The sequence below is a fragment of the Macrotis lagotis genome, chromosome 6 (genome assembly GCF_037893015.1).
Source record: "Macrotis lagotis isolate mMagLag1 chromosome 6, bilby.v1.9.chrom.fasta, whole genome shotgun sequence".
Taxonomy (NCBI): domain Eukaryota; kingdom Metazoa; phylum Chordata; class Mammalia; order Peramelemorphia; family Peramelidae; genus Macrotis; species Macrotis lagotis.
In genome coordinates, this window is record NC_133663.1 from 70,671,553 (window position 1) to 70,685,318 (window position 13,766).

The window sequence follows — 13,766 nt, forward strand, 5'->3', positions numbered from 1 at the left end:
TTCAGGTGAGTCTGGTCTATAGACTTCCTCCTCAAATCTTCAAGTGCAGTTGGGACCATATTCATCCAGAGATGTGGACCATATTTTAAATATATACTTACATATATATATACTTATATATATATATATATATATACACACTTACTTATAGAAGCATAACCTGCTTAATCTCTAAAGTGACTTCTAGCTCTTGATCCCCTAAAAAAGCTTTATAAAATGGCTAAATATGATTCCATTGCTACAAACAAATATATATATATATATATATATATATATTTATGCATGTACCTGTGTCTACATGCACAAATAAATACCCTCTTGTGTAGTATATCTTGGCATGAGTGCCTACACATGTGTTTAAATGGGAATACTCTTAAACATATAACACACACATCACAATCCCAGTCTCTGCATTTCATATCATTGACTTGAAGAATGAGTACCATGGGACCATTTCACTTTTCACTAGAAATTGTGTTATATAGGCTGTGCAGCTTAAAACTTTGTATATTAGAAGGGATTCACATTGGAACAGACTTAGGAAATGCCTGAAATCTACAGCTGCTCCAAGTCTGGTGGCTCCAGGTTCAGACTGAGATATAGTTAATCAGAGTATTCCTAGAATAGGTTACCTATGTAGATCAGCAAATATTTTTAACCTACCCTAAAAATGAGAAGTCTAAAATATCAAAGAAATTAGGTTTGTGAAAATTCTGAATTAGAACCAAGAGGGATATCTTTACCATTCTATTACTCCTCCTGGCACCAGTCCTGTCTTCTTCTAGGTTGTTGTTACTATATAGACTTTATAGAAGCATAAAAATACAGAATTTAAAGACTTCTTTAGCTAATAATAGAAACAATAGTTAGCACTTACATAGTGATTTTAAGATTTACAAAACACTTTACAGAGTTTATCTTATCTGATGCTCACAACAATCCTGGGAGTTAGGTACCATTTTACAGATGAAGAAATTGAGGCAGACTGAGTTAAGCGACTTACCCAGGATCTCACAACTAGTGTCTGAGGCTGGATTTAGATTCATGTATTTTCCTGACTCCATGTTCAGCTTTTCAGCAACTATACTATCTCAATACTTTAGAGATCATCATCTGAAGTTTGATCCCTTAATTTTATAGATGGGGAAAATGAGACCCAAAGCACCAAAATTCAGTCCAGTCATCATAATTTATATAGGACAACACACCTAAATTCAACTGCAGTCCTCATAATTTAGAAAGGACAACAACAAATTTGAACATTTCCAAATGAAGACAATAATGATGGAAAAGTCTCTCAAGATTATATTATATAAAATGAATTGAAGGAACTTGACATGTTTAAGCTAGAGAAGAGAAGATGTGGGGGAAGAGGAAAGCAAAAAGATGGCATCTTTCAAGTATTTGAAAGGTTGTCATATGGAAGAGAATATACACTCCCTAAAGGAAAGGACTTTTCTTCATTTTGTCTTTGTATCGCTGGCAAAGTACCCTCCACCTGGTGAGCACCAAAACAAATACAAACTGGATTGAATTGGAAGAGAGATTTGTTTTATTCAGCTTCGTCCTACCTAAAAGGCAGAACTAGGAACAACAACTGGATTTGCAAAGCCATAAATTTAGACTCCTTAATAACTTTCTAGAAGGGAAATTTCAATGCCCCCTCAATGAAACACTACAAGCAAAGAAGACTGAATGACCCCTGGCTAGATGTCCTGTACAGAAAATTTTTGTATGGCTATGGGTCAGCCTACATAGTGCCTTTTCAACTGGAAGACTCCCAGGGAATGGCTCTGGATCATAGGCATTTGGGTTTTCTACAGGTTCCAGCATCTTTTGAGATATATTCCACTCTTCATCCTAAACTGTACCAGTGGTAACTCCTGAAGATGCTACATTATCCCTAGAGATTGCTATAGAAACCACCGCTGAGGGAGAAGCCCAGAAGAAGGATATTTACTCCCGACTTGCTTATTAACAGAGAGTATTCAGGAAAAAGTGGAGCTCTCCAATCATTTGGCTTCCTGGCTTCACATGGCCCCAGTCCCTTCTCTTTTTCTCTAGTGTAAGCTGGGATGACCAGTTGAGTTTTTAAAAGAACAACCCAATGCATATATGCCTATAAATGGAAGATGAAGCAGTGGTTTAGAGGGTTTGTTTCTGCCAAGGAAAATAGACTCAGGGCAACTGCAGAACCGGCCAGAGAAGACTGCAAAATCTGAACCTCTTGTCCTTCTGTAAGATATCCCTCCAGACTGGACAGGCTGGGCTGCTGCCTGGGAACCAGTAAGCAGCAACCCTAAGGGAGCAACGACTGCCTAGGCTCCTGGAGTCACTGACAGTTGGAAACCAAAGGAAAGGCTGTAGAATGGTGTGCTTCAAATCCAAGGAAATGCTGGGGATTTTCTCACCCACCTCAGACTAGAAGCTTCCAAAAGGCAGAAACTGATGACTTCAGGTCTGGTCCCCACTTGGTCACTTTCCATTTAGAAGTCTGGGGACAGGCCATTGGACCTCAGTTTACAAATCTCTAAAGTGAAATGATTTCCAAGGTCCATTTGATTCTATGTCTGGCTCCATTTCCCATAGGGCAGAAACCTTACTCTTCATTCATCTTCACATTCCCATCACACTCAATTAGTGACTTGTACAGAGTAGGAGGTCAATAACTATAACACTATGTAATTCATCAATAAAATTTTTAAATATCTATCATGTGCTAGGCAGTGTGAATTTTTAAAGAAGGTAGAATATAGCCCTTTCCTTCAAAGATCTTGTGGTCTAGATACCCATGAATTCAACTCATTACAATCATTAGATCTTTTCTCGAAGCTATTCAGTCCATTAGCACAATGAATTCCCTCAAGCTTAACTTTTGAAAAAATGCCTCTACTTACCCAGAAGTGAGCACTAGGAGGAGGATTAGTGAACAAAATAATATTCCAAAGGTGGAAAACAAGAAAGAGAGTTAAGAGGACTGAATTATCCATATGCTAGATAATAATCCAGAGTATTAGAAGGTAGATATTATAAACCCTACTGATATATATATATATATATATATATATATATATGTATATTGCAAGTTAAGTGGTATGTAATATCCTATATCCTGTGTTTGGTACTTTCCCCTTCTAATGAAATGTTTGCTAGTATTCACATGGAAGGCAACAAGAATTTAGTAAGATTTTACTATGTTATACAGGTATAACCTATATATTAGATTGCCCTCTATCAAGGAGGGGGGCAGGAAAGGGAGGGAGGGAGAAAAAGCATGGAACTCAAAAGCTTACCAAAAAATGAATGTTGAAAACTATCTTTGCCTCTAGTTGGAAAAATTAATTTTTAAAGAGAGAGAGAGAGAGAGAGAGAGAGAGAGAGAGAACGAGAACAAGAACCAGACATTGTGATCCTGCCCTCAAGGAGTTTGCATTCTAGTGATGGAAGACACATAAATAAAAGCTTAAAAGGAACAAAGAGTCAGAAGCACAGACAGGAGGAAAATAAATTATAACTGACTTGGAAGCATTCTCAAAATAGAGAAGGACTTCACCAATGGGAGAAGGCAAAGGAATATTCCAGGAGTTGAATAAGTGAATAAGTTGAAATATAGTGAAAAAGTAGCTGATTTATGGTACCAAAGTCTACCAGTCAGAAACACTGCCAGGAGGGGAAATAAAGAAAAAAAAATGGAAAGAAATTTTCAAAATCATTTTTCAATTATGTTAGGAGCCAAGGAAGATGAGAAAAAGGAATGCTATTTTATGGCTCATGTTGGTTTACTTTGGGGCTGTGACACATTCCAGATTAGGATTTAAGTTAAGCGATGCAAAGGGTGTCATCAGGGAAATACATGACCCAGAAAGAAACCTGGACTAGAGCTAGAAATCAACATGTACTCCATTGGCAGATAACCTTGTGATATCAAGAGAGCAAAAAGACCCCAACTCGTGCAGGGGATCCCCTACAATAAATGTCTAGGAATACAGATCTAAGGTGAGATAGCATAGGCAAGCATTTTTGAGATGCAATCATCACTAGAAGGAATTCCCATATTTATAAGACCATAGACCCACTGGAATATTGAAATATTTCTCTAGTATTTTCATTGGCCATCCCCTAAGCCTGGAATGTTCTCCCTCTTCATTTCTGTCTTCTGGCTTCCCTGATTTCCTTTAAATACCAACAAAAATCGTACCTTCTCTGGGGAATTCTTTTCTAGTTCCCCTTAGTTTTAGCTACTTCTCTCTCTACAAATTATTTCCTATATACCCTGCATATGGTTTCTGGGTATCTATTTGTTCACTTACTGTCATTACATTATAATAAGAGCTCCACAAGGGCAGGGACTATCTTCTACTTGTTTTTTGTATCTCTAACACTCAACTCAGTGCATGTACATACTAAGATGCCTACTAAATGTTTACTGACTGACTGAATGTCGGACAGTTAGGTGGAATAGAGTACTAGGTCTAGAAGTCAGGAAGACCTCAGTTCAAATCTGACTTCAGATACTTATTAGCTTTGTGACCCTGGGCAAGTCACTTCCTCAGTTTCCTCATCTATAAAAAGGAGGAAATCTGAAACCTTTTCTATACCTACCAAGGACATTCCAAATGGGATCATGGAGAATCGGTCACAAATGAAATGACTGAACAACAAAAAAACAAATATATCATGTGGACCTCTCTAGTGGATTTATGGGAAAACATGGATGAGGAAGCATAAAGTATCGAGTGGACTTGGAAGCTTCCCAAAGGGGAAAATAAACTCCTTAGAGAAATGGGCTACATTTGTTTCCAGGGTTGTTTTTTTAGTATTTGCTACGTAATTGTTGTTGTTCTTTGTCCTTCATTCTCAAAGAAGACCATGACATCAGGGAGGGGATGCCATGACAAGCACATGAATCGGATTTGAGTAAGGGGGGTGCTGTGCTGAATCACCAGCCTCACTTTCTCCTCCAGAGCCATCTGGGTCCAGTGGCCAGATAGGGATCAGGATGACTGGAGATGGCCTTGGATGTGAGGCAGTCAGGGTGAAGTGACTTACCCAAGATCACATAGCTAGTAAGTGGCAAGTATCTGAGGCTAGATTTGGATTCCCATTCTTTTGACTCCAAGGTCAGTGCTTCTATCCACTGTATGACCTAACTGCTCTATTTGCCACATAATAATAATGAAGAAGAAGAGGAGGAGAAGGAAGAAGAGGAAGAGAAGGAAGAGAAGGAGAAGCCCATGTTGAAAGTGTACCAATGGGGGAAGGGGATGGTCTTCTCTATGAACTTAGAGATCTCCTGGTGTGTGTTTAACTACAAATACTAGATAAAATTAGCAAGAGAAATTTTGGACATACAATACAAACAGCCTTATCACACTACTGACATCAGACTGACTTCCCATTTGAGCCTGCTTCTCATCAAAAAGAATTGGCATAGGTAGCAGAAGGGACATACCTCAAGTGAAAGGAATGTGAAGGAATATCTGAGCCTATCTAGGGATGGTCTGACCTCATGCTACAAGTGAAAAAAGGAAGACCCAGGGAGGTTGGAGTCTTAAGTCACATAGATAGTAGGAGTCAGAGTTAGTTTTCAATTCCAGGACCTCCAACTCCAGAGTCTCTTGATCACTCCACAGCAGCTCATTTTGTAACCAGGTCAAAGGAAGGAAAACATGTGTTTGAACTTGCTTCTCATTTTTCACTCGCAAGACGGATGGTCAAAACATGTGATTCATTGGCAGATCAACACCTTCATAGAAGGTCACTGGCACACACAGGTTACTTTCCAGTATGTTCTGGTTAAAACCAGTGTTTTTTGTTTATATTTTTTAAAATATGTCATTGGATTGAGACTGAGTCTATTCATTACTCCTTAAACCTTCTTATCCTTCACTGTGTCTCTTCACTCATGGGAGACTTTTAGTTTTTAATTATTCTTTTTTCCTCTCCACTCACTTAATAATTAATTAGAAAAAGCCCATCTAGTCTTAGAAACTAAGCAATTTAGACCTAGGTTCAGGTCCTAGTTTTAATACTTACCTGAGTGGCCATATATTTAACTTTTCCAAATGTTAATCACTGTCTTTATCTATGAAATAGGAATAATAAAACCTGTAATGTAGCCCAATAGGAAAAGTATAGGATCTTGATTCCTATCCCAACCCTGCCCCCTTCCTATTTGTGTGATGTTGGGCAGTCCATTTCATCTCTCTCAGTCTTAGTTTTATCCTCAATAAAATGAGGGGGCTGGGTTAGAAAACCTTTGAAGTCTCTTCCAGATAAACGATTCAGTGAGCTTGCCCAAGTGACTTTAGGCAAGTCACTTAACTTCTGGATCTCAGTTGAAAATGAAGGAACCAAATTAATAGCTTATACATGCATAGTTCCACATTAGTCATGTTGTGAAAAAACAATCAGAATTAAAGGGGAAAAACATGAGAAAAGGGGAAATACATAAAACAAGTTTTAAAAAGTGAAAATAGTATGGTTTGGTCTTCCTTCAGACTCTATAGTTTTTTCCTCTGGATGTGGATGGCATTTGCCATCACAAGTCTTTTAGGTCACTGAACTGCTGAGAGGAGCTAAGTTCAACATAGTTGATCATAATGTGTACAATATTCTGCTGATGAATGGTTATCAGTTACCAAATTCTGTAAATTATACCTTAGCAACAACCCTTAAATTTCTCTTCATACTACCATTTGTTGAGGCTCTAGACCAAGCTGTCGCTATAGTCCATTTAGGCTATTATGCTGTTACTTTTTTATTTGTTATATGTTATAATGTATTAAAAGCCTATTAGTTTCAGTCATGGAACCATCCTGAGTTTTCCTGTGATTCAGTGCCTAGGAGGTCACTATAAGTAGAAATGCAAGTCGCTGAATTGAGTGTTGGGAATGGAAGTAAAGGAAGAGAAGAAACTGGTACAGAATGGGATGGAATACTCTGAGAAATGAAGGTGATACACCGGGTGGAGGAGATAAAATATGAATAGAACTTTGAGGATTTTGCTATGTCCAATAATTAAGATATATATTAAAAATATATATTGTATATGCATATCTCAAACAGTTTTATTTAATTGTATATAATGTATTTATTCATATATATGTATTATCATACATATTCATTCTGTGTCTCCAGTTAAATATAAGCCCCTTAAGAGCAGAACTCAGAGTTTATCCTTTTTGCCCCTATGACTGGAATAAGGAGATATAGTTGACACATAGTTGTTGGTTGAAGAGTAATTGATAAGTAGGCACACACTTACAAAATGATCCCAACTTGCTTTATCAATCCATTCCACCCACCTGCCCATCTGACCTCTAAATTCCAGTGGAGATGATCTGCCCCCACTCCATGAAGAGATCCATACCTCAATGTGAGCAGAAAGTCCAAGAAAAGAGAAGAAATAAATTTAGTTGGAGGGATTTTTCAAGAATTTACCTGCAAAATGGGAGGCATACCACTGGGACTGACTTGAAAGCTGACCACTTAGCAGTTCTAGTAATGGCAATAGCCTCAACTGTCCTCCACACTTCCAGTTATGAGTGAAACCTCTGCAAAGCAATGGTTGTCTTGGAATGGGCCATGAGAAAGTCAAGAGAAGCTGCAATGCTTGACAAAGATCCCAGAATTCACTTCAAAATTTTGCCAGAGAACATGGACCCAAAAGGTTTTAAATTTGTTGCTTCCCCACTCCCCACCCTTGGCTAGTCCTTTATTTGGAAAGTCATAAGACCTAATTCTTCAAGGACATTTCCAGTGGTATAAGAGGTGCACGGGGGGTGAGGCTAGGGAAGGAAGGGAACTGTGAACTAAACTTAGCTTTGTCCACATCAAACATTCAAATGAAACTAAATCCAAAAACCCACAGGTCTAAGGTTACTAGGGATTAAATTCATGGTAAGTAAAATGTGAAATCAAAACAGAAATTCTAGGCTTCAATCCTCATTATATCCTTATTCAGCTTATTGTCAGAGTCCTCATGGCCACTGACACTAAACCGATCCTAAGAAAGGGGCAGGATTCAGAGATAGTCTTATCTTTGAAGGACACTAGCAGTGTAGCTTTCATTTGATCCTTTTCTCTCAGAAAACTTTCTCTTTCTCCTTCATCCCTTCCTCCTTTCTCTTCTCTGCCTTCCTTCAAATCCAGGACTGGGATTATGGTTTAACATGGAAACATTGCTAAAAATAGTCTTTTCCCTCTGTTAATTCTTTTCTATTTATCCTATATATAGTTTATTTGTTGTTTCATAATGTCTCCCTCACTAGAGAGCAGGAACTAGCTTTTTGTTTTGCTTTGTTTTGTTTTTATCTTTCTTTGTATTCTCAGGGTTTAGCTCTGGGTCTTATGCATAATAGGAACTTAATAAATGATTATAGGTTTGACTGGCCAAATCAGAGCCCCTCTCCTAGTTACACATGTACCAAGCAACATAGTCCAGAGCTAAGGCACCAGAGAGTGGACACAGGCACCTGACTTGTGGGAAGTCCTGTCTTAGTGAACCACATCTACAGTCACATTTGATTCCTTCTTCACTGGAGCCTCCTACAGAAGTCACTGTTAAATTGTAAATCAAAGACAAAGGAAAAACGCTTCGTTAACAGAAACATTTCTTAAGTTGAAAACAAAAAGTGGACGTACATCAGTTCAACAATGACTGGACAAATTTTGGCATATGCATATGATGATGCCATAAGGAACAATATATCTAAGAAATTCAGGAGAACATGTGAAGTTTTCATGACTCAAAACAAAGAGAAGAAAGAAGAAACAGGTGAACAATATGTGTAATCACTAGAATCATGCAAATGAGATCAACTCTAAAGACAACATAATTTAGCTTAATTTCAGTCATCCTTTTTGGTCACAAGAGAATAGATGATGTAACACGTACTACTTTATGTAGAGAAGAGAGAGGCCATTGGCTCAGAATGAAGTCAACTCAAGTACTGCCATTCAATTTTGCCTAACTTTTCCTTTGAAACAAGATTCCCTGCCCTCAAAGAGCTCACAATCTAAATGGGGAGGCAGCAAGTAAATATGTACAAACAAGCTCTGGAGGGCAGATTCAATGGTGGGAGAGGAAATATATGAGGAAGTTTCTACAATGTGAAAAACAAAAGCTATGAACAAAAGTTTTAAAGACATTAATGCTAATATTTCATGAATACCTCAGCACCCTATTCCCATTTTCAGTTTTCTTTAAGGACATAAGCAGAAGTGTCCCAGTTAATCAACCAGTGGACAATTAAAATCTCTATAGAGTCATTCTTCAATGGTCATTGTCTGCCTCATGCCTCTTCTACCTCAGAGTCCTTATTTTTCACAGCTTCCAAGAGTTTTGGTCTGCTTTCATCACAAGCAATATATATCACCTGCTTAGCCTGCATTTTTTCACCTTCTGTTCAAATAGTAAAGTCTATAATTTCATCTGACTTTTCATTCTTTTTCTGCATGCTAGGGGACTGAGAATACAAACCATTCCAACATGAGATCATGTGAGATATATGTATGTATGTATGCAAAAACATATATTTGTATGTGTATGTGTGTGTGGTAAAGAATGCAGCTTTCCAATTTTTCAAAAGCAGTTACTTTCCCTTTCCCAGGGAGTGTTTTCAGATGCAAGCAAGATATCACATGAAATGTAAACAATAGAAAACATTTTGGCAGTCGAGGTTTCTCTAGGCAACCTGTAACCATTCCAGACTTCCTTGGTTACAAACTGCTTAATAAAGAATTCCCCAGAACTAACCTCTAAAAGAACTGGTAAATATATACTAAAGCCAAACACTTTGAAACTATAGAACTATAAAGGACCTTAGAAATTCTTTTTCCAATACCTCATTTTACAAATAAGAAAACTAAATTTCCAAATAGTAAAATCCCTCACCAAAAGACACACAACTATCATTTAGCAAAGCCAGGATTTCATGCTACCTCTCAATTTCATCATTTTTAAAAAGAGATTTTTAACATGATTTCCTAACATCACCATGCTATAATAGAAACTAGGAAAGTATCTTAAAATTTTAATTTAAGATTTTATTTAAATGTGAATAAAATTATAGTTTTTAATTAAAATTTAAGGAATGGATCAGAAACACTGAAGTTTCAAAGAGGAATGCCATAAGGACAAAGAATCTAGGTGAGGATAGGGGTCAGTTTATGAGAATCAGTTGGTCCAGTAAGCACAGACAGCACTGAAGGATGATGCCTTGCAAAACATGAGTTGTTCTTTGCAAGCAATAGGGTCTGTAGAGTTTGTGTCAGCTCTGGTTTCTGCCAGCCTGCAAGTCTATAAACAGAATGACAGAAACTCATCATCTTCAAAAAAGCATTTAAGCCCCTAATTTCATGTGACACCATGCTAGGCCCTGTACCAAAAGACACTGAGAGTTCTTTGCTTGTGATTTGCCCCTCTGGCTGTAGGAAAGTGATTTGATTTCTTTTAGGCCTCTTGCCTGGTTTCCATTAGACCTGTTGCTTGATTTATTTTAGATCTTGAGCCCAGGGGTCAGTGAAGCTGACCTTCCTGACTGCTCCCAAGAGAGCAGGTCTGGGCTGGCTCTCTCTGGACCTGGAAGACCCAGCTTCTACAGCTTCCAATGTTAATAGCAATGGCTTCACACACCCTAAATTTAGGGAGGCAGGATGGCACAAGAGCATTGGGCTAAGGGTCAGACGCCTAAGTTCTGTCTAGTCTTTGCATTGAAATTAGCTATAAGCTTTGGAAAGGGAAGTTTAAGTGGTACAATGGATAGAGATCTGTGTCTGGAGTCAGGAACACTCATCTTCATGAGTTTTAAATCAGGTCTCAGTTGCTTACTAGTTGTGTGACCCTGTGCAAGTCACTTTACCCTGTTTCCTCATCTGTAAAATGAACCAGAGAAGGAAATAGCAAAGCACTACAGTATCATTGACAAAGAAAATCCAATTGAAGTCACAAAAAGTTGGATTTAATCCTGTTGCCTCAGTTTCCTCATCTGTAAAATGAACTGGAAAAGGAAATGACAAACCATTCTACTATCATTGCCAAGAAATAAAGACAAAAAGAGTAGGACATGGTGGAAAAATGACTAACAACAAATATGGCATAGAGCATTTAGAGACTCAGCTTCCACCTCTTTTAAAGTGAAAAGTCAGGGTTAGATGTCGTCTAAGATGCTCTCATTTCTTTACCTAGTAGCAAATCAAAACACGTGGACTAAAACCATCTCTAAGATTTCCTGGAGTGCCCTCAGTTTCTTCTTCTGTAAAATGAGTAAAAGGAATGAGATAATCTGGCACTGAATCCTATGTTCCAACAGACAATAGGGCAACACTAGATTCCACCTAACCATAAAATGTTATGTTGACAAGTTCTTCTCTTTCCTCTACAAAATTAAGTGTGTTAATGTATATGTATGTGTATATATATATATATATATATATATATATCACATCATAACACTATATCACATTTCTAGAGCACTTGAGGTAGCACAAATATTGACAATTCCATTTTATAGGTAACAAAATTGAGGTGAAATAACTTGCCTAGGCTCATAGGGCTAGTGTTAGGTGAGGATATCAAACTCCTTTCTTCTAACTCCATTAACGACTATTATTTTCACTGTATATTACAAAACTTGGGCCCTTCAACTAACATTTAAAAGCTATGTTTTGTACAAACCATTAGGCTAGGTGCTTTGGATAATTAAAAAAAATGTAAGACATATCCCCTGACCACAAGGAGTTTATAATTTATTTGGACAACCAAGCACAAGATGCATTAAAAGGAAACAATACAAATGGGATGAACCAAATGAGAGGGACAATCTAGTCTAAACCCTGTCACTAATCAGTTGTGACTATACATCCCTCAACTCTCTGGAACTCAGTATCTAATCTGTAAAATGAATGGGTTAAATGATGGGTTATAAACTCAGATTTCACATTTTGCGAATTCTTGGAAATAAGTGCTTATAGGGGTCTAGAAGTAGAAAAGAGAAGTTTGAGCAGGGATGTTTGCAAGGGAATATTGGAGTCAGTTCTAACCAGCTTACCCAAGAACCAAGGTCAAATTTTCATTGTTGACTTTGAAACCTCATTTTGTTGTTGCTGTTGAGTCATTTCTTTGTGACCCTATTTGAGGTTTGCTTGGCAAAAAAATTCCTTTTCTAGCTCACTTTACAGATAAGGAAATTGAGGCAAGTAGGGTAAAGTGACTTGTCCAAGCTAGCAAGCTAGTAAGTGTTTGAGGCCAGATTTTACCTCATGAAGATAGGTCTTCAGGACCTCCAGGCCACCAGAATTTGCTACAAATCTAGACTTGGTTTATTATTTTATTGTTTATCTAAGCTTATGAGAGTGTTAATAATTCATATTAAGCTTAAAAAGATGAAAATAATGTTAAACATTCATTATCCCTATATTGCTCTATTAAAATGACTTCGGGACAACAGAACCACAGTAGAAGGTTCAGAAATGAAGACATCTAAGATTGTATTTTAATTCAAATTTTCCTTCATCCACTTGGGTTCCAGTGATCTTTCCATTGCACGTCCTAGTACATCATAATGTGGATTATTGGAACACTAATGCACAGGTGGTGGAGATCATTCTGGAGAGCAATTTGGAACTATGCCCAAAGGGCCAGAAAACTGTGCATACTGTTTCTAGATTTGTACCTCAAAAAGATCATTTTTACAAAAAAGGGGAAAGACCCACATGTATAAAAATATTGATAGCAGCTCTTTTTGTAGTAGCAAAGAATTAGAAATTGAGGGAATGTTTTTGGTATAGGAATGTGATAAAATACTATTGTTCTGTAAGAAATCATGAGCAGGTGGATTTCAAAAAAAAACTGAAAAGCCTTTCATGAGCTAATGCTGAGTGAAGTGAGCAGAACCAGGAGAATACCATACATTATAACAGCAATATTGTGAGATAATCAACTCTAATGGACTTAGTTCCTCTCAGCAGTTCAATGATCAAAGACAATTATAACAGATTTGTGATGGAATATATCATCCACATCCTAATAAAACATTATTTTTAACTTTTAAAATTTTGTTTTATATTTTTTCTTCCTCATGGTTTTTCCCTTTTGTTCTGACTCTTCTTTTACAACATAACTAATATGTAAATATGCTTAATATATTTATATTTATATATATATATATATATATATATATATATATAACCTATAAAAGATTATTCACTGTCAAAAATAGTAGGGGAGGGAAGGGAGAGAAGTAGAAAAATCTGGAACTCAAAATCTTACCAACATGGATTACCTGATCTGTCCTTATACCTCTAATGCTGGTCATTATTTCCAACATAGTAGATGATTAATAAATGCTTGGTGAATTCATATGAATACAATGTCTAGACCTTTTTGACTCCATGAAAATGTTCAAAGAAAATTGTGGTCAGATAGAGAAGTGAGCTTCTAATCAGAGAGACCATTAAAAGAATATCTGTTCATTGCTTTGATTGTGTCTTCCTTGCATGATGCAATAGCATTGCCTGAATGATCTGGTAAACCTCCTGTTGGCAGGAGGAAGACACACCTGTCACCAGCTCTCTTCAGTGCCTAATCCAGAGCAAGACAACACGAATTGAATAAAATGATATCCATGAAGATGATGGTGGTAGTGTCTGCTTTGTGGTTTAAATGAATAATAAATAATGGCAGGAAAAAACCTAAAAGTTCTCATTCAAAAGGCACTCCCTTCCTATACCAGTCCCCAATCACCATAGATATAAACTTACTG